The sequence below is a fragment of the Canis lupus genome, chromosome 9 (assembly GCF_048164855.1).
Source record: "Canis lupus baileyi chromosome 9, mCanLup2.hap1, whole genome shotgun sequence".
NCBI lineage: Eukaryota > Metazoa > Chordata > Mammalia > Carnivora > Canidae > Canis > Canis lupus.
The window spans coordinates 10,810,461-10,836,086 of NC_132846.1; the positions used below are offsets into that span (position 1 = coordinate 10,810,461).

The window sequence follows — 25,626 nt, forward strand, 5'->3', positions numbered from 1 at the left end:
TTGTTGTTGTTGTTGTTGTTGCTGCTGCTGCTGCTGCTGTTGTTTTGACAGGGGTGAGGAGATGAGTGCTTCCCAGTCTGTGGGGATGAATTCTAATCTTACCCTCCCCCCACCCCCCCCACCCCGGGATGGGCCTCAGGCGTGTGTGACTGTGCGGGTGTACAGGGCCCAGACCTCAGAAGGACCTACCTGCCTTGTGTGATGCTCTGCCCCAAGTTTTGCTGCCTGCCACCATCTTGGAATTCTTAACAATTGTTCACTTTGCGTTGGGCTGGCCAAATTAGGTAGCCCACTTCTCCCGGTCCATTCCCTTAGGCTGCACAAATGTGCCCCCCCCCCAGACCCGAATATATATGTTTCCTTCTGTATTCAGTTGCGTTTTATTGTGCTTTGGTCTACGTGTGTATGTCTTGATCTCTGCTTTTGACCCAGGACAGGACATCAAGTCAGTTTCCTGTTAGACCCTTGTTCACAGGGTTAGCAAGGGAGCCTTGAACATCTCAGGTGACACTATGTCGGTCACTGCCCTAGAAGAGATTGACATTTATTCTCTCCGGATCTGATGGTGTGATAAGGTCTACCCGTGTGCACTGGCGTTTTCCTTGCTTACTTATGAAGTAGTTCTCTTCGTCCATGGGAGAGTATAATTTTCCTAATATCTCGGGTTGTTCTTGATACAATGCTCCTCTATATTCTCTAGGAAGTTTTTTTTTTATGTCAGAACACGTTTCATTTTCTTTTAAAATTTGCATAAAGTATCCCCATAATTTCCTATTACCAGAAAAAAAAAAGTTTGCTGGTTGGTTTACAAGGTACTTACAAAAAGTTAGTTTAGCTGAAGATAGTCATGTTCAATGGATAACGAAGCATGGAGGCCTTCTCTGTGTTAAGCACTATGTGGGCACCAGATCTGTAGTTGTGAAGACAGACCAGGTTCCTGCCATAACAGATCACATTTAAAAAGGAAAGATGAGAAGGAAAACAGTAGCTAAGATTATTTCTGATAATCATAATTTCATTAAGTAAAAATAATGCAATAGTAATAAGAGTGACTAGTGGGGAGGATAGTGGAGAAAGGAACACTGCCTTCAAGTAGGGATAAGAGAAGGTTTCACAGAGTTTACACTTGAGCCAAAACCTAGATAATGCAAAGAGGACAGACTTAAGAAGATCTGGGTTAATTACACTTGAAGCATAGGGAACAGTTAGCATAAAGAGTGTAACAAAACGATGTGCTTGGCATTTGCAAGGCACAAGAAAAGGGAAAAAGTGTGTGAGATGCGGTCAGATAGCTGGTAGAAGCCAGATTACGAAGGGTCTTGAAAACCATAGTAAATCGTTTTACTATTCTGCTGCACTGCCAAACCAATGGAAGGTTTATTTAAACCGGAGAGTAAGATTCAATTAGCATTTTTAAAAAATCACACTCTGGCTACTATGTATCAGAGAAAAGACTGGGAGCAGAAACACTAGGTAGGAGGCTTGTTGTTGTCCAGTCTAGAGATACTTGTGGCTTGGACGACTACAGCTGTAGTAGAGGTATTAAGAAATAGAAAGATGCAGGCTCTATTTGGGGGGGCAGAACTAAAGGTCTTCCTGATAAATCAGGTTTTAGGGAGAGAAGAGGGGAGTTATGGCAGACTCCTGAGTTTCTTAGCAACTAGCCTATGGGTGGTGCTGATAACTGAACAGAGAAGACAGGGAAAAACAAGTTATGAGAGGAATAAGATTTCTGCTTTGATCACGTGGAGTTTGAGATGCCACCGGATACTCAACCTGGAAATAACAACTACAACTAAATAGTTGAGCCCAGTGTTCAGGAAAGAAATAGGGCCAGAAACACATTTGGAAATCATTAGTGTGGAGATGTTAGAGGAGAAATCTAGAGAGGGCTTCAGGCATTCATCAGGTACATGCAAATTACAGGCACTTGGATGTCCTACTTATGAAGAAGTAAGCTATGTAAATAACTGCTTCTTATACTCTGGTTTCTCAATAGAATGAAAGATTCTTGTGAGATGTTGGAAATCATGGAGAAGGAAACAGGGGCAGGGGAGAAAATTCTAAGGAAGCCCTGAAGAATTAAAATTCCTTTTAAGAAGTTGATCAATTACTCAATGGAAAAAGAATGAATAAGGAGGAACAAGAATTAAAAAAAAAAAAACTCAAGCTCCAAGAGCTCCCCACAAAAAGCAGAAAATCCCCCATGGAGTTGGTTATTGCAATTTCTGTGGCAGGGACCTGAGATCTGACCCATTGCCAACTCCCCACCCCCTTTTTGCTGAGTAACAAGAGAATGAACAATAGATAATACCTCAAAGAAGCCTGATGTGTATCTCCAGTGACTTCAAAATTATACATAGAAAACGTGAAAGATTTTAGAGAATTTGGTGGTTTTAATAAAAAACCTTCTAGATATTTGAACTTTAGAAAAGAGGACATAGAGAGTGAATAGCTGTTTATATAAGTTATAGTCATGAAATGGGATTTCATGTTTTGAATTGTGGGTAACATATCCTAGAGAGAAGGTTCAATACTCTAATGAAGACTCCTTGTTACAGTGATCTGGGTATGCAGAAGCATATGGAAGTACTTACAACAATTTCCAAAGACAAATGCTAATTCTGTAGGCTATTCTCTAACAGAGGGCTGGATATTGAAATAATTTTGAAAATAACTGCATAAATTTAATTTTTTGTTATAGCTTAAAAATTAGCATTTAAATTCTCAGTGTGATTAGCACTGAGAAATCGTACACATTTTATTTCATTTAACCCAATACTTTCTAGACATCCTTGACCTCAGAATCCCTCCTTGTTTGTTGCTGTTACTGCTGCTTTTACCATGTAGCATATCTTAACATTTCACATAGCTAGTGTTCCATAGAACACACTTTGGGAAACAGAGTACGATACAACAAATGTAAAAGAACTTAGGTTAAGTTGAAGATAAAGAAAATTTCTGGGATCCCTGGGTGGCGCAGTGGTTTAGCGCCTGCCTTTGGCCCAGGGCGCGATCCTGGAGACCCGGGATCGAATCCCACGTCAGGCTCCCGGTGCATGGAGCCTGCTTCTCCCTCTGCCTATGTCTCTGCCTCTCTCTCTCTCTCTCTCTGTGACTATCATAAATAAATAAAAATTAAAAAAATCTTTAAAAAAAAAAAAAAGAAAGAAAATTTCTCAGATAATTAAAAGCAGATACTTTGAAGAAGAGCATGAATGGCAAAAACAGATGCATAATATTGGGAGTGTCCACTAATTCTTAAATAATAATCAGAAAGAGGATTAAGAATAACCTAACTTGAATGGGAGTCAGTCTGGAAGCACTATATGCTTTGTCCGTATGGAATGGACAACAGAGAAAGAAAGGTGAGTGGAAAGATATGCAATTCTATGGCTGAAAGGGTCCTATCCTCTAGAACAACCAACTTTATAGCCTAAGAAACTGAGGATCAGAGAAATTATATACCAATATGGAAATGGGAAATTGGAAAGAGAAAGAAAGTATGGTTCCAGGATGTCCTTTTTATATAATTGAACACTGGAAGTTGTAAGCATGAGGATAAAGGTGATGATGGATGGATGATAGATGACTAATAGATATGATTAAAAAAATGTATACTGTTTGCTGAAGAGTGTTCACAAATTATAGTCTGTAAGATCAGGTTAAATGAGGACAATGTCACAAAAGTGGAACAACAGAAAAATAAGGTCCTAAAGGAGACGTCAACCCTATAGGTATCTGCCAAAAATCTACTGAAACCTGGGTGTGTGATAACATGTTGCCTATCTTGCTGATACCTTCATGGGAAATAAAAAAGAAGTGAACTTGTTTTAGTTCACCAGGAAGAAAGGAAAAATGACTTGTTCTTTAAGAAAGTAGCTTTTTAAAATTCCAACAGGAAAAAACAGGTAAGATTGTGGAATTAGAGACCCCAAAAAAGACAAGAGGCCTTTGAAGACAAGCTTTCAACTATAAAATCATCATGATCCAGGTAAGGAATAAACTCAGACTCCAGTATGACCACATGTAAACTTATCTATAGAGGAGTATAGACCTGCAAAGAAGATGAACGAAAATAGATATAAGCTTTTTGAATAAGAGTAAATACAAATAAAGGTTATTTTAAGCTAAAAACAGTAAGTGCTAACTATACATAAGAATGCTTAGTTTTGGGGGCAGCTCGCTGGCTCTGTTGGTAGAGCCTGTGACTCTTGATCTTGGGGTTGTGAGTTTAAGTGCCACATTGGGCATAGAGCTTACTTACGAAAAAAAGAGTGCAAAGTTATTAAATGCTCACCCAGCCCTGAATAATTAAGTTGTGGGCAAAAATTGATTTTTACTTATGTAAGGTTAAACATTTTTATGTGCTTATTGGTCACTTGTATGTCTTCTTATTTGAATATTATATTCTAAATTCTTTATGTGTTTTTATATTAGAGTATTCCTTTTCTACATATTAATAAATGTTATATATAAAAGCAAATCCTTTTTGTCATTCATGTTTTTTTTACTTTTTTAATGGAGTTGTATCTTTCAAGCTGCTTTATAAATATCTTTTTCTGCCTTTGTTTATATTGCTTAGAATGGCATATCCTAATCTAATATAGGTTAGAAAAATCTAAATATCCACCTATAGTTTTTCTTTTCCATTATTACTCAGGATTTTTTTGTTTTTTAAGAACTATAATCTGGGAACCATATAAGTACATGTATTAATTTCTAGACTTTTTTGTCTAAAAAGTCAATAGTCAAAAAAATAAATAAAAATAAAAATAAAAAGTCAATAGTCTCACTTACTGGAGGACACCTTTATTTGCCTTATTTGGATTAAAATCAATGGATTAAAAGAAATAGATCTAGCTTCCAGTGTTTAAGTTTCTTAAACCACCCTTTAACTTATATTTCTCTAATTTTTGAAGTCATGAGTGAACTTTAAATTTTATTGTCCAAAATGTTGAAGCTTTTCCTTTTGCACACATGCATTTACATTTCTGTTATGTCATTTTGTTGTTGTTAGAATTGATTCTCTAAATATCATTCTAAACATCATCATTTCTCTAAACATCATTATTTCCTGGACAGTAGTAACTTTGACTCTGGTGTTCTAATAAGAACTAAAATCTGCTGGCCCCAAGGTTTAAAATTTGCTCAGGTTCCCTGTAGAAAACAGAATGAAACACTTTTTCCTTGAACTTAAATATACTCAAAGACTATTCCTTATAGTTACCAACTCTAATTGTGCACATCAGCTTTTATTAAGTCAATCCAAATTCAGAAACCATTAACAGCAGCATATTTCTTTTTATAAAAATGCAATTCTTCTAATCCTGTTTTCAAGGCCAGTTGGTTCCAGGAATACAAACTTTTCCTCCTTTCTTATTGGATTTTATTCATTGTCATAGCCTAACATTTTCCAGCTATGACTATCAAATACATTCCATTGGTTGATAATATTCCATAATCTAATTTATTCTTAGTACATGTAATTTTGTGAGATTCAACATTATTCAGTATATTTTATAAAGCACTAAATTTTGAAAAATTAATAAGAAAGAATAAACGAGGTGCCATTAATCCAAAGTTACTTTTTGAGTTCCTTTCTGGAAAAAAAAATTTTTGAGCTGAAATTTGTGTGTGGTTTCCGATGTTTGATTTGGAAAATGAAAATTTTAAAGGAAAGAATCTGGCAGATTTACTTTTTAGTGACATAACCAGGAAAAATAGTTTTAATAGTTTAAGAAAAAATAATTTGCTTTTCTTGGCTTAGAAAAATTTTAAATGGCATTATTTCTAAAATTCACATATTACTATAAAATTCATATGGCACTAGGTTGAAAGGATGCATAATTAAATGAGGTCATTTATATGGAATTGAGGCCATATTTAATCATCATGCTGCAATTTCTTTATTAATTCTTATCCTCAAACATACAATCCTGAAAAGTCATACTGTTGCAACCACAGTAAATCTTCTTTCCCATAGTTTTCTATTTTTCAACTGAATTATTTACACATGATCTCACATACAAAGTAAAAATCTCCGCCTCAGCATTAAGTAGAATATTTACTTCTTGATTAAATATTAATTATTTTTAGTTTATATGTTACTTATGTGATATTGTATATACTTTTCATAAATATATTCTGGTTTTTTTTCAGTCAACCAAACTGTCTAGGAAAACTGAAGTCCTCATAAACTGAAAAAGAAAAAAAATCATTAAATTTTAGACTTATTCAAGAATGTAAGAATTATGTACGCATTCTTTTAGATGGAAGAAGAACATTCTAGAATAATTTTTATGCTTTGCTTCTCTGGTTGGATGCCAAAGTCGACAAGTGTAGATAATAGGATTTAAATGCTTATTAGTTTGTCCATGCAACAGCTGTCCTATGACTGTCCAATACATCTTTGTCTTCTCTTTATTTCAATACATGTTCATCTACATCTGACCTTACAAGTTGAACTTTTAAAAAAATATTTATTTGAAAGGCAGTGAGTGGGGGTGGGGAGAGGGCTAGCAGAGGGAGAGACCCTCAAGCTGACTCCTTGCTGAGCACAGAGCTCCACACAGGATCTGTGAACCCTGATCTCAGAACCCTGAGATTATGATCTGAACCAAAATCAGGAGTCTGTCACTCACCTGAATGAGCCTCCCAGGCACCCCTTTTCAAGTTGAAATTTTAAAATACTTAGTTATTGAAATAAATTTTACTTGCTTGGGAGAAATAATTTAAATCATCAGTGAGGAAGATTCATTTTAACCTTGATTTCCGTCACCAAACATTTTCTTTGTTTTTACATAAAATATTAAATACTTCATAACTGAATAATAAAAAGCACTTATGTGGTTTTAATTAATGATTTGTTACCTTTTGCCTTTTAATAAATAGAAAAATCTTATCAAAATAATTAAGTAGGACAAATACTTTAGCTAATGTCCATGATTTCTGCCGTAACATTTAGCTTTAACTTTCTCTTCACAAGTAAAACAAAAGAAAGAAAACAATGTATTTCTAATTATTATTGTCTGATTTTAAACAAAAATGTTAGAGGAAATTATTACACAAGACATGGAAAAACTCTTGATTTACACTCTGAATTTCCTAAGAGCGCACTCTTGTTTTACTTACCCTTCTATCTCTTAATACCAGTACAGAGCAAATGTTTATTAATGTGCTTTTTTTAAAAAGATTTTGTTTATTTATTCATGAGAGAGACACACACAGAGAGAGAGAGAGAGAGAGAGAGGTAGAGACACAGACAGAGGGAGAAGCAGGCTTCATGCAGGGAGCCCGACGTGGAACTCCATCCCGGGTCTCCAGGATCACACCCCGGGCTGCAGGCGACGCCAAACCACTGCACCACCAGGGCTGCCCTATTAATGTGCTTTTTGAATAAACTGTTCAACTAAACTTTGAAGATTAAAAGTTTGCAAATAATTTTTTCAAGGTAGTAGTCTTTTATATCCACCGTGTTCAAAAGCTCACATCAGAAACCAACTGTAAATCATACAGGTGTTTCCTTGTGGGACTCAGTTAATGAGGTTCAGATAAATTCTATCCTTGTGATCTAGTCAGACTCATATTGACATAGTTAGCTACTCTGTCCAGGTATACTTATAGCACTTTCTTAGAGCTATTGCCCTAGCACCCATCACTTAGTATTGATTTTACTTGCATCCTATGCCTGTGGGAACAATTTTATAACCATCTCCACATACCCTTCCTCAATTGTCTCCAGAACCATACCTGGCATAAACTAGATGCTGATACTTGGCAATAGTTCAATAATTGTTTACTGAATAAGTCAATGACTTGGGTTTAAAATGCCTCCAAAAAATGGATAACCTAATCTACTAGCCTAAAATCAACCACCTGTGGAATAACATGTATTGTTATTTTTTTTATTATAAAAGTACTGCACACACACAAAAAAGTAATGCACATTAATTTTTTAAATTAGGAAAAAATAAAATGTAAATTAAAAAAATTATAACCTCCTGGGATGCCCGGGTGGCTCAGTGGCTTAGGGCCTGTCTTCCGCCCAGGGCATGATCCTGGAGACCCGGGACCAAGTCCCACATCGGGCTCCCTGCATGGAGCCTGCTTCTCCCTCCGCCTATGTCTCTGCCTCTCTCTCTCTCTCTCTCTCTCTCTCTGTCTCTTATGAATAAATCAATAAAATCTTTTTTAAAAAAGTTAAAAAAATTATAACCTCCTAACTCAGAGTTGCTATTAATCTTCTATTTTTTCTGTAAGTGTGTGTGTGTGTGTGGACTCATACTGAAAATATTGTTTGTTAATCTGATTTTTAAATGTAACATAACGAAGCATTTTTCTGAAGTCATTAAATATTCTTCAGAAACATTTGGGATGGCTGCAGAATATTCTAGAATATCGTTTGTGACTCCTTATATTTGAACATTTGCCTTATTTCCTTTTTTGCTGACACATTTTTTACAAATGAGAATAATAGCACCATTATTTGGCCAGAAAATATATTAATAAATTGTAATAAAGATATAGAAATGTCACCAAAAAAAATAAGACTAATAAATTGTGGGAGGGATTGACTCTGCTAACAAGGACTATATGCAGAGAATTTTAAAATAGAATAAAGATGTACATAATTTCAAAGAATTCGTGATGGTGAAACACATTAAGTTGACATAACCTAAAAACCTGTTTTTTTTAATGAGCAAGACATTTTGTAGATTTTTTAGTTGAATATTCAAATCAAATTTGACACCTCAGGAGAACATCAGCTCCGTTGTCAGAAATCAAAATAGTGATGTATGCTATATTTGGAAAGTAAGTAAGAGAATATAAATATATACTTTTTACTGTATTTTATTATGACAGAAATTAGTTAACTTCATGAAATATCACTGATAAGCAAAATTGTAAAATATTTGCTTTGCTACTTCTCAACCATACTTTTTTGTTAATTGGCTAGAAATATAAGTGCCAATCTAATTTTCTTAATGCTAAAGTATAGTACTTTAAAAATGATAAGTACATGGTTCAAAAGCAGATGGAATAAAGGATGTTTACAATTAATTTTTAAAACCTAGTAAAATACATTTAAAAAAACTTTCTATTTTCATAAACCAATCCCAGTTTTCAAACTTAGAGAGTTATAGATTACTTTTATTTTTATTTTTTGTATTTTCTTTTTTATTAAACTATAGTTGACATACAATGTTACATTAGTTTCAGGTATACAACATAATGACTCCATAACTACAAATTCATAGATTATTGAATAATGACACAATCGATTAATCCAGTGTTTAGCTTAAAAATCACTTAAACAACACTCTACTATTTCACCTAGAAAATTTGCTTGGTACATCCCCAAATTCAGTCAGTGTAATCTCTCTAACCATTCTTGTAGGTACTATTAAACTGCATATCTGTGAAGCAGTTTAGCAGTCCACAGCCTTGAAACAATGGAGTGAAGGCTAGCTTCTTTTGAACAAATAACACACACACACACTCAATCCGCTGCACTGTATTAGCCACACTAAAGCTATGATCATTGTAAAAAAAAGTCCTTCTGAGACTTATCTCAAAATCTTAACTTGTAGAATTCATTTTTTAATGGCAGAATGATAACTGTGGCTGTTAGGGGCTGAATTATGTCCCCCTAAAATTCATATGTTGAAGCCCTAACCCTTAGTATCCTAGAAGTTGACCATTTTTGGAGATGGGACTGTTAAGTTGAAAAGAGGCTATTAGGTAGGCCCTAATCCAATCTGCCTGGTGTCCTAATAAAAGGAAATTAAAACAACTTGGAAAGACATTAGGAGCATGCATGCCTGGAGGGATGACCATGTGAAAAGGAAGCAAGGGCACAGGTATCCGTAAGCCAAAGAGGGCTTAAAAGAAACTAGTCCTGCCAGCATGTTGATGGACTTCCAGCCTCTAGAACTGCGAGAAAATAAATTTCTGTCGCTGAATCTGTCTAATCTGCGGTATTTTGTTATGGCAGCACTAGCAAACCAAGACAGTAGCAGTAATGGGCTAGGGTAGAGTGAATATATTTTATGTATACATACAGAGCACAAAAGACAATGGTCTATTTTTTTCTGGATTGCTAGGCACAGAGTACATACAATAGTCTCTCTTTCCAATTTTTGACCTTTATAGTTCTATCAGAAAAGTGTGGGAGTGGAGTATATTACAGAAAATGTCAAGGAAAAATACTAAATTACTTAATAAGATAAAACAACCCTGAACTTAACAATTCACAGAAAATTAGAATAGACTCTTTTTAATCAAATCTATTTTGCTGTTTTTGTGTAACAATTACATTTATGAGATCAATCTTGATTAAGTTATTATAATACAAATTGGATACAATGTTATGCTTGAGGGAATGAATATTTTCAGGATTTAAAAAATGCTTTAAAGAAACCACAAATAAGGGAAACAATTTTCATGTGGTATTTTATATCTTTTGGAAGGAATACTAGCTGTTATTGTTTGTAGAATATTAGAGGTAGAAGTAGTATTAAAGACCATCTTACGAAATTGCTTCATTTTAGAGGTGAAAAAAGAAATGCTCCAAATCATAGACGTTAGTATAAGTGCCAAACCAAGAAATGAGTCAACACTGTTTTGATTACAGCAGTGGTCTGTGATTTGCATTTGGCTACACACCCCACTGTAAAAAAAAAAACATGTACTTTCAATATATGTGTTTGTATATTTATTTGTAATGTCATATATGTATAATTGTATTAATGTTTATGACTAGTATAAAATATATATAAAAATAGAAATTTAAAATGGCATTTAAAGGGGTTCCAGCTCTAGATAACATGAGGTTCATACACTTTTCCCTACTTCTACTGCTAAGTACAACTAAAAACCCTGGACCTCGTATGTTAAAGAAACATGGGGAGACTCTGAAAAGTACAGAGAAGAAGATAGTTCAACTAGAGACATTGAGAACCAACAGAATAACATGAAAGAAAGTTCTCTATGTTTTCTTTTTGCCTCACATGCCTACACTGGGTCCTAGAGAAGCCTACAATCTAGAAACACCAATTAATGCAACAAAAAGCCCTAAGACAAGTCTGCTTTCTCCAGCCAAAGGATCAGGATAGGGGAAACCTAGTAAGGCAGAAAACTTTGAGATAGTAACTGCCCTACTCCACCCTAAAACCGTGGGAAAAACTGGACACCCACGCACATCACCAAAGGCTAAGAGGGAAGCCTAGACTTGACTTCTTATCACCCCACTATAACTGGCAGCCCCCCTCTCACACACACACCACCACTACCACTACCACCACCCCACCACTCTGCTCTGGGATGATATTAAAGAAAGCCAAGTGGGGAGCCTGGACTTCCAATCCTTCCGGGTGTCAACAATCTCCAATCAGTAGGGAAAACGTGATAAACCTAGACTTCCAATCCTCTGAGCGGTAATGAGTCATCCCTTCCCCTGCTGCTAGCATGATTTCAGCAGAGGCCTGGTGGGGAGCATGAGATTCCACACCCACCCAGCAATGAGGTGATTTTCCTCACCAGAGCAACAACAGAGACTGCCAGAGGAATAGACTTCCAACTTCACCTGGCAGTAATTAGATGGCACCTCCCTTTCACTCCTTGCACAGTGTCAGAGAGGACCTGCTGAAACAGAAGATTTAAATGAGATCCAGAGTAGCCTAACACAGTATCCAAAATGTCCAGACATAATTTAAAAAAAAAATCACTGTCAAAACAAGAACCAGGAAATCCTAACTTGTATAAGAAAAGAAAATCGACAGATATCACCTCATCTCTGGAAGAAAAACAATTCAAACAACAGTGGATTTCTCATCAGAAACTGTGGAGATTAGAAGGAAGAGCCACAATATTGTTTAAGTGTCAAGGAAAAAGACCTGCCAACATAAGATTCTATATCCAATGAAAATATCCTTTAGGGACAATGGGAAAATTAAGACATTCTCAGATAAAAGGTAACTTAAGTGAATGTGTTGTCAGCAGACCTACCCTGAAAGAATGGCTAAGAAAGTTGTAGAAACAGGAAGGAAATGATAAAAGAAGGAAACTTGGAACATAAACAAGGAAGAAAGAGCTATGGTAAAATAAATACATAGTAAATACAATACACTTTCCTTCTTTTGAGTTTCTAAAATTCAATTTGATAGTTGAAAGGAAAATTGTAGCATTGTATGATGTCACTTTTGGTCTATATAGAGGAAGTAGTTAAGATAATTATAATGAAGGCAAAGGGACTTAAAGGGAAATAAGGTTACAACACTTCATTTGAATAGGTAAAATGTTGATACCACTATACTATAAGTTATTTTTACACAATGTAAAACCTAATGTAACCACTAAAAAATATCTATGCAGAGATATACACTCAAACACACTATAGATAAATCAAAATAAATTTATAAAAAAATGTTCAAGTAACACACAGGAAGGTAGAAATAAGAGATAAACAGGATAAACCAAAAGCAAATAAAATAGCAGGTATAAAACCTAATGTAACAATAATTACATTAAATGTAGATGTTCTAAATATATAAATTAAAAGGCAGAGATTGGCAGGATGGATTAAAAATCACAACCCAGTGTAGGTTGTCTACAAAAACTCACTTCAAATATAACACTATAGAAAGACGGAAAATCAAAGGATGGAAAGGATATACCATATAAACATTAATGAAAACAAAGTGCCTATATTAAGATTAAATAAAGTAGACTTCAGTGAAGAAAACTGCTAGGGACAGAGAAAGACATTACACAATGATGAAAGGGTCAATATGCCAAGACATTTCTGTAATCCTAAATGGGTTGCCCAATGTCCCAAATATCAGAACTGCAAAGTGAGTGTGAGGGTGGAGGAGGACAACTGGTAGCAGCAACAAAATCACAGAGTTGGAGATGTCAACACCCCACTCCTAATAAATGATAAAACAACTAGAAAGAAAATAAGCCTGTATACAGAAGAAATCAACAACACCATCAACCAACAACATTGAATTCACAATTACAGAACACTCCCCACAACATGAGCAGAATACACCTTCTTTTAAAAATGCAGTGGGCATTTAGCAAAATACAGCATAGCCTGGGCCAATAAAACAAATCTCTACAAACTTAGATGAATTTAAATCATACAAAGTGTGTTCTCTGATGTAATGGAATTAAACTAGAAATCAATTATAGAACAATAATAAGAAAATTTCAAAACACTTGGAAACTAAGCAGCACACTTCTACGTAAACAATGGACTGAGGAGGAAGTCTTGAGGGAAATCAATAAATATACTGAACTAAATGAAAATAAAAATATATAAAAATTGGTGGGAGGCAGCTAAACGGATGCGGAAAGAGGAATTTATAGTACTAAAGGCATACAATGGAAAAGAGGAAAATCTCAAATCAGTGATCTAAGCTCCCATCTCAAGAACCTAGAAAAAGAAGAAAACAAACCCAAAGCAAGCAGAAGGAAGGAAATAATAAAGAGCAGAAATTAATAAAATTGAAAACAGAAAAAAGAGAAAATCAATGAAACAAAAATTCAGCTCTTTAAAAACATCAATACAAATTTTAAAAACCTCCGGTGAAACTGACAGAGAATCAAGAGAAGCCACAAACTTCTGATATCAGGAATGACATATGATAGATCACTACAGACCCTGCATACATCAAAATGATAAGTGAATGACATAAAGAACTCTACACACATCAATCTGACAACTTAGATAAAATGGAGTTTTTCAAAAAGCACAAATACCACAACTCACTCAACAAACAGATGAATGAATCACCCTTTAACTGTGAAGGAAATCCATAATTTTAAAAGGATCTTAGACATGACATCAAAAGCACGATTGTCTCAGGCAGTCCAGGATGCTGTAACAGAATACCACAGACTGGGTAGCTTGACCAATAGATCCATTCCTCACAGTTCTGGAGGCAGGGAAATCCAAAAACAAGGTGCCAGCATGATTAGCTTATGATAAGGGCCAGTTTCCTACTTTGTAGATGGCCATTTTCTCCTTGTCCCCCCATACAGGGATATCAGACAGAGAGGGAGAGAAAGGGAGAGGGGGAAAGCTGGCTCTCTGGTGTTTCTCCTTAGAAAGACACTAATCACATTCATCAGGGCTCCACTCTCACTGTGTAATTACCTCCCAAAGACCCCACCTCTAAATACAATCACCTTGGAGATGAGCCTTCAACATAGGAATTTGGGAGCTGGGGGGGCAATATATTCAGTCCATAGCAATGATCTGTAACAGGAAAATCAATAAATAGGACTTCATCAAAATTTAAAATGCTAAGCAAAAACCTCTGTTAAAATGAAAAGACAGGAATGCCTGGGTGGCTCAGCGGTTGAGCATCTGCCTTTGGCTCAGGGCATAATCCAGGGATCTGGGATCAAGTCCCACATCGAGCTCCCTGAGAGGAGCCTACTTCTCCCTCTGCCCATGTCTCTGTCATTCTTTCTCTGTGTCTCTTATGAATAAATAAATAAATCTTAAAAAAAATAAAATAAAAAATGAAAAGACAAATTATAGGGGCACCTGGGTGGCATGGTGGGTTAAACATTGGATTCTTGGTTTGGGATTAGGTCATGATCTCAGGGTTGTGCCATTGAGCCCTCTGTCAGGCTCTGGGAGAAGGGAGTCTGCTTTTGATTCTCTTTTCCTTTCCCTCTGCCCCTCCCCGTCATGTGCACATGTATACTGTCTCTCTCTAAAATAAATAAATAAATCTTTAAAAAAAGAAAGAAAAGACAAATTACAGACTGGGAGAAAATATTGGTAAACCTGACAAAGGACTAAAATCTAGGATATTATATATATATATTTTTTTTAAAAAGAACATTGAAAATCTTTGAAATTAAATGATATTAACTTTTAAAGCTTTTGATTTAAAAATTTAAGAACTAGGGTATATTAAAGAGTGAAAAATTGAATATGTCACATTTTGCCAACTTCAAGTCTAAGCCATAAAAGAGTTTTATCTCAGATCTGGAAACCTCAGACCTTTACTATAAGTTTTTATGAGCCTCTTTGTCTAATGGAGGTTTCCTCTACAAAGTAACAAAGCTTACTGTTAGCTAATACATTCTCCTTATTTCTCAGAAGATATTCTATTTATTTTATTCATTTTTAAAATAATTTAAAATCAATGATTATAAGCTGATGAATTTCTATTTAACTGGTGTTGAAATCTTTTGTTATTATTTATTCTGATGCTCAAATTTTCCTATACTTAGCCAGTAAGCCCCTTTCAGTTGATATTCGTGTCCTTTTGAGGACATGCAAGTTAGAAAGAAGTAACCAAATGGAGATTATTGAACTGAAAAAATACAGTATCAAAAATTAAAACGTGCTTGATCAGCCCAATAGTAGAGATAACAGATGATAGAATCAGTGGTCTTGAACACAGAGCAATAGAAGTTATGCAATCTGAACAACAAAGAGAAGATAGACTACAAAGAAAGAGAGAAAGAAGGAAATTAAGAAAGAAAGAAAGTTAGCTCCAAAGTTAGTTTCAGAGACTGGTGGAACAATGCGAAATGCCACTATTTGTATCACCAGAGTTCCAAAAAAACAAGAGAAGAGACAGACTGAAAAAGTATGCAAAGAAATAATGGCTGAAAATTTCTAAAATTTGGTAAAAGACATAAACCTACATATTCAAGAGGCTGGGTGAACTCCAGGTTAGATAATACCAAAGAATTTCATACCAAGACGTAATATAATTAAACTTCTGAAAAGTAAAGGTGAAGAAAATATCTTGAAAGCATCTAGAAAGAGATTTTACTTTAGGGGAGAAACAATTCAAATGACAAATGACAGATTTTTCATCAGGAACTAGAGAGGCCAGAAGAAAATGGTGCATTTTTAAAATACTGAAAGTTTTCTTTCAGTTGAGAATCATAGCTCAATTGCAAAAATTCTTTCATAATGTACACAGTTATCAAATCATAATGTTGTTTGCTTTAAATATATTACAATTTTCTTTGTCAATGATACCTCAGTAAAGCTAATAAAAGGTCAAGTTAACAAAAAAAGAATTGTATATCTGGTCAAAATGTCATTCAGGAATGAAAGGAGAATAGAAACATTCTTAGCAAAAAAAAAAAAAAAAAAAAGGAAGTGTTCTAAAAAAGAAAAGGCATTCTAACAGAAGAAAACTTGAAACTTTAGAACAGAAAGAACACCAGAATGAGTAAAAATAAGGGTCAATGTAATAAACTGTATCACTTCTCATGAGTTTCTTAATCATATTTGATGGTTGAAGCAAAAATTATAACACCATCTGATGTGCTATTCAATGACTACAGAGGAAATCTTTGAGACAATTATATTTTACAAAGGAGGATGGTAAAGGGACATAATGGAAGTAAGTATACACTTCACACAAAGAGCTAGTGTCAATAACAGTATTATAAGATTCGTTTCTGTATTATAAATCTATGAGACAAAAGGATGTATAATTATTGAAGTTTTTCACAAGTTTTATTGAAGTATTTTAAACACAGTAGCCATACACAGTATACATTTGTCAATTTTGGTTACACAAAATACTTTGAATGCTCACTTGTGTTTTGATGTATTTTAATTCTGCTTTCACAAATAGAATTTAGGATCCGCATTTTCTAACTTCCCTTGTGCCTAAGATTGTAGCCAAGGGACCAGTTTCTACCAACCATTTGCACCCAAATGAGTCTTAGATTTGAAAGTGATTAAGAACAGGCTCCAAAGAACATCTTTTTTTTTTTTTTTCCTTTTCTTTTCTAGTGGTTGTGTGGTTGGTTATATCAAAGGCCGCTTCTCCCTTGGGACTGCTGTCAAAGCAGTTCAGAAGTTGGCAACAGACTATGGGTAATGTTCTGGTAAGGCTAGTATGTTTCTTCTCAAGCCCTCTCAGTGACTGTATAAACGGTCCAGTGTCTTTAATAAATGCCCTTTTTTGCTTAAACTAAGCAGAATGAATGTCTTTTGCAACTAAGATTCTTAACAATAGAATAATTTGTATCAGAAGCGTAAGGAACCCTCGAGGAAATGGATTTCAGGGTTTCATTATCCATCAAGTTGGATGTGAAAGCTCTGAGGATCTGGTTAGTCGTAGAGAGCATACCCAGAGCATACTGTAATGAAACAGTTGCTTATTTTATCATCTGTGCCCTTGGTCACCTATTTAAGGCAAAGAGTTGGGGGAGTGAATGGGTGCTGCCTTTAGAACAGTATAATGGGCATGAAGAATGCCAGATCTTTAGGGTGAGTCAACTACTAAATGTGCTGAGCATAGAAAGAAAGGAAGTGACAAGCTTAAAGTTTTAAATTCTCAGTTCAAGAGAGTCAAAAAGCCAGGGCGATAAAATGATTACCCTAAAATTAGCTCTCATCTCTGCAGGGCTGATGAAACTGAAAATTAAATGCACAGTCTAATCCTGTGGTTTCTGAATTACGTCAGTTAAATTCAAATGGTACAATGTCTTTTATTGAAAGTTAGGACTTTGAAATCTCAATTGTAGTTGGGATAAATGGGAAAACCCTAAAAACTCAGAGCACTTTGAGTACGTCATTAAGCATCCCTTGCTGGAAGAAATAACTTTTTCTCCAGTATTTGATGAGTTGCCTCTGCCTTCCTTGACAATTATATAAGCACCTTGCCTGGGGCACTTACCTTGCAAGGTGGTATAAATTTCTTCACAACCTATTCCTGATACCCTTCAATGCCTTAGCCCCATAATTCATGTCAGAGTCTATAATGCCCCAAGAAGCCACTACAAAATTAAACCCAGGTGTAACAAGCTTATACACCAAAAAGAAAGCAGTATTTTGCCAAGTTATGTTGGCAAATACCCACAGGAATATATGTGGGAATGGATTCTTAAGTCCTGAACCAGAACAAATGGAATACAACTACATATTGACGCAAAGTTTTAGATATAGGTTTAGAAGAAAGGAAAATTTGTGATAAAAACAAGCAAGCTGACACAACTGTCTTTGGAAAGTATGCAGTACCTGTTCTCAGCAGGCTGAAAACAATGATGGAGATGCTGCCACTACTATGTGCTTCATTAGCAGTACTTAACCCATGAAGCAATAATCAGAGTCATTTGACACACACCACTTCGCCTTGCTGATTGATTAGAAGATCCTTGGGTTTTAAAAAGTTGTGTACCCACTAAGGCCCCATTTTATCTGGGTAAGAAAAACAAACAAAACCACACAGCAACAACTCCACCTGGAAAATGGATTCCAGAATTGTGCCTCAATGCCATGGCTCCCTGAATCAATCCACAGCCCAGAATTTCTTGAATGAAGAGGAGGCTGGGAATTCTTGAGGATGAACCCAATGATGACTTTGTCTTAGACTGGGTTCCCTCAGAAGCAGACACTGAATTGAAGATTCCCATGCAAGTGGCATTATTTAAAAAGTGCTTCTAAGGAAAGCTGGAGGCTGGACTGGGAAAAGGAAAGGCCAAACCAGGTGCAATTTCAGGCACCATCCTTGCCTCAGCCTGACTCTGAGGGATCCCTGGAGCATAAATTGGACCTCAGAGTTTGTTCCAACTCTGGGCATGGGGGCAAGGGAGCTGAGCTTTCATATTTTTTGTACCCACGGACATTGGCTAATGGTTACCCAAGGGGTCCAGAAGGATACTTTCAGGTAGTTTGATTCTCTGCACCTGCAGGCTCAAAGTGACTCCATTAGTCCACAGGCAGTTTCTAAAAGAATAATTGCAGATCCAGGACATTCAGAAAAATGGTAGGAAATCTGAGTAGATTTGTGTGGAGCACGCACTATGCCCATTAGAAACATATAGATCACTACAAATATTACTGTTAGCATTCCTCCAAAGGACCTGAAACACATATTAAACTGTGCTCTGAGGATTTTGTGATCAGGTGATCTGACCTAATGCTAATCCCTGAGGCCCAGAATATGCCAATGTTCCTCTGGGCAAAGATCTTTATGAGGAAAGTGGGGGGGCAAATGAGAAATAGAGTTCGCGCTTGAATTCATAACATCATGGGATCGGGGTCTGTGAACACATCCTGTGGGTATTCTCTCAATTCCTTAATTTCTTGTTAGAATATATATCCTCAACAACTAGTGGAATCTGTCTACTAGCTACTTAACCTATTGGGGTAAGGGCTATTGGGGTAGAAACAGCCAAATGAAAGTCATGGGACATCTTACTCCCCTTAAAAATTATAAAACAAAAGCAATTTTGCATTTTTTTTGAAGAATCTCAGAAGTTAGTACTTCTATCAAAGACTGGAAAAATTCTGGATCAGTGATTTCTATTACATCCCTATACAACCCTCCTCTAGTCTCTATAGATAATTCTTGAACAATTACAGTAGTTTATTGTAAGACAAATCCAGTAGGAACTGCTATTCTATATCTGACTTTGTATCTGCTGTTCTATAACTGCCACTTCCTGTAGTTGCCTCTAGACCATTCCAACCAAGATGCCCATGGGTGTCATCTAAAACCACAATCGGGCCTACAGAGTAGCCATCCTTGCCTCAAATGGAAGTGATAGATACTTCAATGGGTTTAACAGGCCCTACAGGCAAAAGTAAGTTTCAGGTACATGTGGTGTTTACTCCTGCTACGCAGTGTTTTGTCTCTCAATCTACAACTATGGCCTCCATAAGGAATTCCCTTTTGTCGGTTCACTGAGCAGGGTAAAAATTGGATCCAGTATCTTTGACTTTGTAGTGAGTATTGGCATCAGGCAGGAATGTACTCTGTAACTACTCAAGGGTGACCTGAAGAACAAGAGAGAGGGGAGATATTCAAAATGGACAAAATTTCAAATGGTGAATCTCATGACCCACTTTTCCTGAAAGAAGTGATGTCCTGAGTTATGGATGTATATTGATTCATGGCTAGATATCTATATTTTAAGGGACTTACAAGGAACAATATTGGAAAATATATGGCAAAGAAGCTTGGGGAATAGGTATATGGATGGACAGAATGTGGGAGGGGAAAAAGAACTGTGTCTCATTTGAATACTCATTAAGATACTTTGGCTGAGAAAGAGGTTTTCCATAATCAAGTGGTCAAACTGATCTGCTTTGAGTCAATCAGCCATTTCCCTCAAAACCAAGGCTGAAAGTTATGGAGGCTATGCAGTCTCAATGAGATAGTCTTTTTAGCAAGGCTGACCTGGCTAATGCCACTTCTATGTACCCAACTTTCCAAAACAATCAGCATAAGCCCCTGATAAATTATATAATTGGATAGGGAGGATAGCCACCCAGACTAGTTTAATTGTGTAGGAAGTAATTTATCCTTTCTGAAATAGAGACTTATTCTTCACTGGATCTGCCTTCCCTTCCCTTCCCACCATGTTTCTGCCAGCAACATTTTTTCTGTGAATGCCCTTGTTCACTCTCACAGTATTTCACACTTAGGTTTTAATCCATACTAGGTTACCGCCAACAAGACAACCTATTTAAGGACTGCCCTCCTGTTATCGTGTACCTTATTACTTACAATCTATGGGACTTAGAAAGGTTGACTAGCCTACTGAAGATTTATTTATAGTTTTAGTTGGGTGTCCACATCTTGGTAGATTGAAGTGCCGTCTTATAGGATGTTGTAAGCTTTGAATCAGCAATCAAAAAATGGTTCTATTTCTCCTATAGCCAGGATACATGGGTTTAGGAAGAATGGGGTAGAATTGGGAGTGATAGATTTCACCATTATACCTGACCATGCACTTTATAAAAGGTTTACTTCTTGTCCTTCCAATGGAGGATTCTGCTGTTTCAAGGTCTTCAGTCCAATGGATAAATACTTTTACGAGGTCACAAAAATGTGGTTTTATTAAATTGGAAGTTGATGTGAGTACTTTTTCATTTTTTGTGTCAATAAAGCAAAGAGAATATACCATGTTGGCTTGGGTAATTGATCCTTATAATTGGAATGAAGGCAGGTAGCTTATTCACTGAGGGCAGGGAAAACTATATCCGAATCTGGAGAAGCCTAAGGAGGCTTCATAAAGCCTTGTCCAGAGTAAAGTTAATGACATATTTTAAATAAAAATTTAAATAAAAAATTTAAATAAAAAAATTATAATAACTTCACACAAGCAGGTCTATAAAAGGTTCAGCTCCCTTAAAACCAAAGATTTGGGTAACAAGAACCATAACCAACTAAGATTTTGGTTGAGGGCAAAGGAAACTTGGAATGTATAGTGAAAGCACAAAGTTGTAAGTATCAAATTCAGCTTTATGATTAGTTTCAAAAAAGAAAGATACCTGTAGACACATTTTATTTCTTGATGGTCATGAATATATTTCTATAATAAATCTTCCTGTTATTAACATACAACAACACTTTCCAATGTCTCACCTTTTCCAATATTATTGTATTTTAGCCCCTAGATTAGAAAATACCGAGAAGGAATTGTGAATATATCAGAGGAAAAAAAGACATCACCTAGATCTCATACTTAGCGCTGGGTTAAATAACTGAAGAGAAGCTGGGTTTTCTCTTCATGAAAAAAGTAAAAGCCTTTGAAGTATAATGGATATTTACAGAATATTAGGCTGGAAAATATTGTTGCTGTGTTGTTTGCAAGTTTTATGTGGCAGAGAAATTGATGAATTTATGATTGTCAACTGAAAGATGGTCTGAGATATTTCTCATTTATATCTGCCTATCAAATAAATTGTAAACATCTAATTTGCATTTTGATATATTGCCACATTCTAAGTTCTCCCTTCTCCAGTTTGATCCCTTTTATTTTTTTCTTTTTAAATCCTACATGTCCAAGAGAGTATAGCAGCTAGGGTGGGACACATGGCCATGGTTCATTAATCAGAAACATTCACAGAAGACAATGAAGTGGACGATGTGTTAAAAGTCTCTGTATGGTGATTTTTTTTTTCCTACTGTAGGTAGTGCTATCTTTCTTGAGATATTGGTGACAGATTTCTTGTCATGCCAGTTCTCAGTTGCATTCTTATTCATTGTTTATAGAAGCCTGTGTAATTTCTTTATTTCTCCGTCCTTCACTTTCTCTTTTCTGTAAGTAGCTGAAATGAATGTCCTGTTTGCAATTAAGAACCTTAACTATACCTTATAAAATACCACGTTTGAAGCTAATCTTCAAGAATAGATAGCATTAGAGGGGAGAAACAAAGGACTTTTCAAACATCTCCTTTGTTTGATCCTTGTTGTAGCATTCTGTAAATTTATTTCTCAGATTTCTAATCTTGTATAACAGAACAATGATGAGAGATAGCCACAAGTTTCTCACCATGAGCCTTTTTAAAGCAAAATATGAGATGGAAATATTCTCTTTCTTGGCCACTGTTTATATTTCCAAATAATTTTTAGACTGCAATTTGAAGGCATGACTAGGGCAATCATTACCTCTTTTAGCCTCATTATAGTACTAGGTAGAAAGAATAGAGGAAGAATGACAGAAAATGCAAAGAAATCACATTTTTAAAAAAATGACTTAGGAAAACTTTTGGAAATCAACTTATGGTGGTCATGGAATCAAGTTATTTGACCATGGAAGAAAGAAAATAAAAGGAAAGAGGACTCCAGAGGATACAAGTTGATTAACTCACTGTGGCAGATTTAAGCAAGACACAAATTCTTTGACAATTCTCTCATTGCTTTTGCCAATAAAGTATGGTGGAAGTGATGCTATTCCAGATTGAGTTGAGAAATGAAAGATGACAGAGAGAGAAAGAGAATTTCTGGGCTTGTCTTTAGATATTCCAGTCCCCAACAATTAGAGTCTCAAAGTCATCCAAGACAGAGGATAAGAAAGCCATCTACTTTGCACTTGCCCAAAATCCTGACCCGCAGAATCATGAAACAAAATAGCAATGAATTGTTTTTTCTTAATTATCAAATTTTGGAGTAGCTCATTACGCAGCAAAAGGTAACCAGAACATCACAATATCTTCATTTGTTTCTTCAGTAATTTACATATGCTGACTACTATGCAGTATACCAATCTCTGGGTTTAGTAAAGTCTTCCCCTTCCAGAGAAAGTAAATGAGTACAAAGCTATTATGAAAATCAGTTTCTTTTTCCTCCAGCCAGGCCTCTGTCCACTTCCCTATCCTGCCTCTAGGGAAGTCTTTAAAAGGCGACTCAGGAGGTGAGTCAAAGTACTGACTTGAAAGATTGTTGTCTCAGGCAAAGAAAAACAACGAGAAAAAAATATTTCGTGGATGAGAGTTTCAATTAGAATATTTTTTTCTGATGGGGACAGCCTCTGAAATGATAGGGAGGAGGCACAACTCTCATGATTATGTTTTAATCTTGTAAAAAAGACATTTTTTTAAGTCATGCTCTACTTGCAGTGTTTAAGGTTGCAAAATAAACTGATATGACAAGCTCATATTTCATTTATTCTGTCTAGAAATGAAACACCATCTAAAAACTGCCAGAGCAAGGTCAATGCTTTCCTATGAAGTCCTTAAGCAGAAAACTTATCTTGTGACAAATATTTGGATGGTAAGTCTTCATTTCTAACTTCTAAAGTTTATTTTATAGAGAGCCCTTAATGATAAATTACTACACTCCAAGGTCAGCTTTGTTTCCACTTTGAATGCTCACCAAAGACTATAACAGAATCTGAGAACACAGATTCTGCAACTGTTTTAGAAGTTGTTATCTGGAATAAAGCTACACAATAAAAAAAGAGACATTTGTTTATAAATGATCCAATAATTTAAAAGATGCTCTCATCATTTCTACTTGCTCTTAAAACACAAATATTTGGAAAATAAAAATTTAAAAGACATTTTACTACTTTAAATGTTTTACCAATAGCTCTTATTTGGCCAGTTTCTTTTACTCATTATCTATAGAAGAAGTAGAGGATTACTTTGTGAGTTCTTTTTATATATATATTATCTTTTGAATTTTTCTCCTTACACTTCATTCATTCTTCATTCTGTCTCATTGAGTGACTTCATTCCTTCACTTGCAAGCATGATTATTTTGGTACGTGCATTCATTTAGATGATCCTTATTTGAATTTGGCTAATTTTTCAGACACAACTGTTCACCTCATTGCAAGTTCCTAGAGATGAAGCACCGTCTTTTCTGATGATTCATATATGATTAAAACTACAAACATCTGTTGCAAGGTTTTTAATTTACTATTTGTATATGTTCATGTTTCAATTACTGTAACTTTACGAATATGTTTTGATATTAGTGAGGTGATTTCCTTCTCATTACTCTTCTTTATTTATATTTTTTCTTGCAATATTTGCTTAGGTGTTCTTCCAGAAGCATCATAGAAGTACTTCAAGATTATATACAAATTCTGTTAAGATTTTTATTCAAACTAAATTTAGCATATAAATTAACTGGGGGAAAATTGATATATTGACAATATTGAATCTTACCAAAAAGCACAGTAGGAAATACATGCCCATTCATTTAAAATCTCTTTTTCTTTGGTAATATTTTCTATTTCTATTTTGCTTTTGTTTTCATAAGAATTCCATGCTTTTTGTTTTTTGTTAATAGCTGACATTTCCTTGGGGCACTGATAGGATAATCCCTTTACCTCCGAGTACATTTTTGTCTTTTCAAATATTTATACCCTTCATTTTCTCTTTCTCATTCACTTCCTCCACCCTTCTTCTCCTCTTCTACTTCCTCTCTCCCTTCCCTCTCTCTCCCTTTCTTCTCCCTCCTTCCTTCCTTCCTTCTTCCTTCTTTCTTTTTTCTCTTTCTTTCTTTCTTTCTTTCTTTCTCTTTCTTTCTTTCTTTCTTTCTTTCTTTCTTTCTTTCTTTCTTTCTTCTTTTCTTTCATTCTTTCTTTCTTTTCTTTTCTTTTCTTTTCTTTTCTTTTCTTTTCTTTTCTTTTCTTTTTTGGTTTGTTTCATAGCATTACCTTGAATTCCAGGAAAAAAATAAATAAACAGAGATGGTGATGCAGGCTATGTCATTCCTAAATTTAATTTTAATATAAATGCTCCATTAAATGTAAGACCAGCAGTTGGTTGGAAATAAGAATTCATGATCACCTTGTTAATTTACCTTTCCAGTTCAGTAAAATTTTTTTCAACATTGTTCTGGATATGAAACTTTTTTTTTGGTTTACTAATACAGATTAGCAGTTTTTCCTCTCACTAATCTACCTTTTCCTTCATCAATCACTTTGAAGGATATTTTCAAGTTCATTGAACATTTTATTCTATTTAGGACTTTTGAGTTGATATCCATAAATGAATTTATTAATTGTTTTTTTTCTAATCTCCTTAGATGGTTGTGCTCTCTTTCTACCTTCTTAGACTTTAATTCATTTTGGTTAATAATAGATACATTTAAGCATTGCTTTAAGTTTGATTTCGTACCCATGAGTTTTCGTACATAATATATTTTAATTATATTCTAAATGTTTCTCAAAATCTTAAAGCAATACCTCTTTAACAACTATAAAAATCTCAAGGCACCTGGGTGGTTCAGTCAGTTAAGCATCTGCTTTTGGCTCAGGTCATGATCTCAGGGTCCTGAAATCGAGATCCTGTTGGGGGAGTCTGCTCCTCCCTCTCCTTCTGCCCCTCCCCCTACTTGTGCTCTCTCTCTCTCTCTCAAATAAATAAGTAAAATCTTTTAA

General features: G+C 35.3%; 1 long non-coding RNA gene across 4 annotated transcripts in view; it reads left to right on the forward strand.

Moving 5' to 3' along the window:
- The window catches only part of LOC140639766 (uncharacterized), a 41,985-nt gene that overhangs the window by 1,920 nt on the left and 14,439 nt on the right, over positions 1–25,626 (forward strand). Inside the window, exons 1-3 of one of the 4 annotated variants that reach the window (XR_012036397.1) lie at positions 19,449–19,587; positions 23,410–23,504; positions 24,048–24,142. This is a non-coding gene — a long non-coding RNA (uncharacterized lncRNA). Of the gene's footprint in view, positions 1–19,448; positions 19,599–23,409; positions 23,505–24,047; positions 24,143–25,626 lie in introns of those variants that run through there. The other 3 variants (XR_012036396.1, XR_012036398.1, XR_012036399.1) reach the window with 3 other exon arrangements.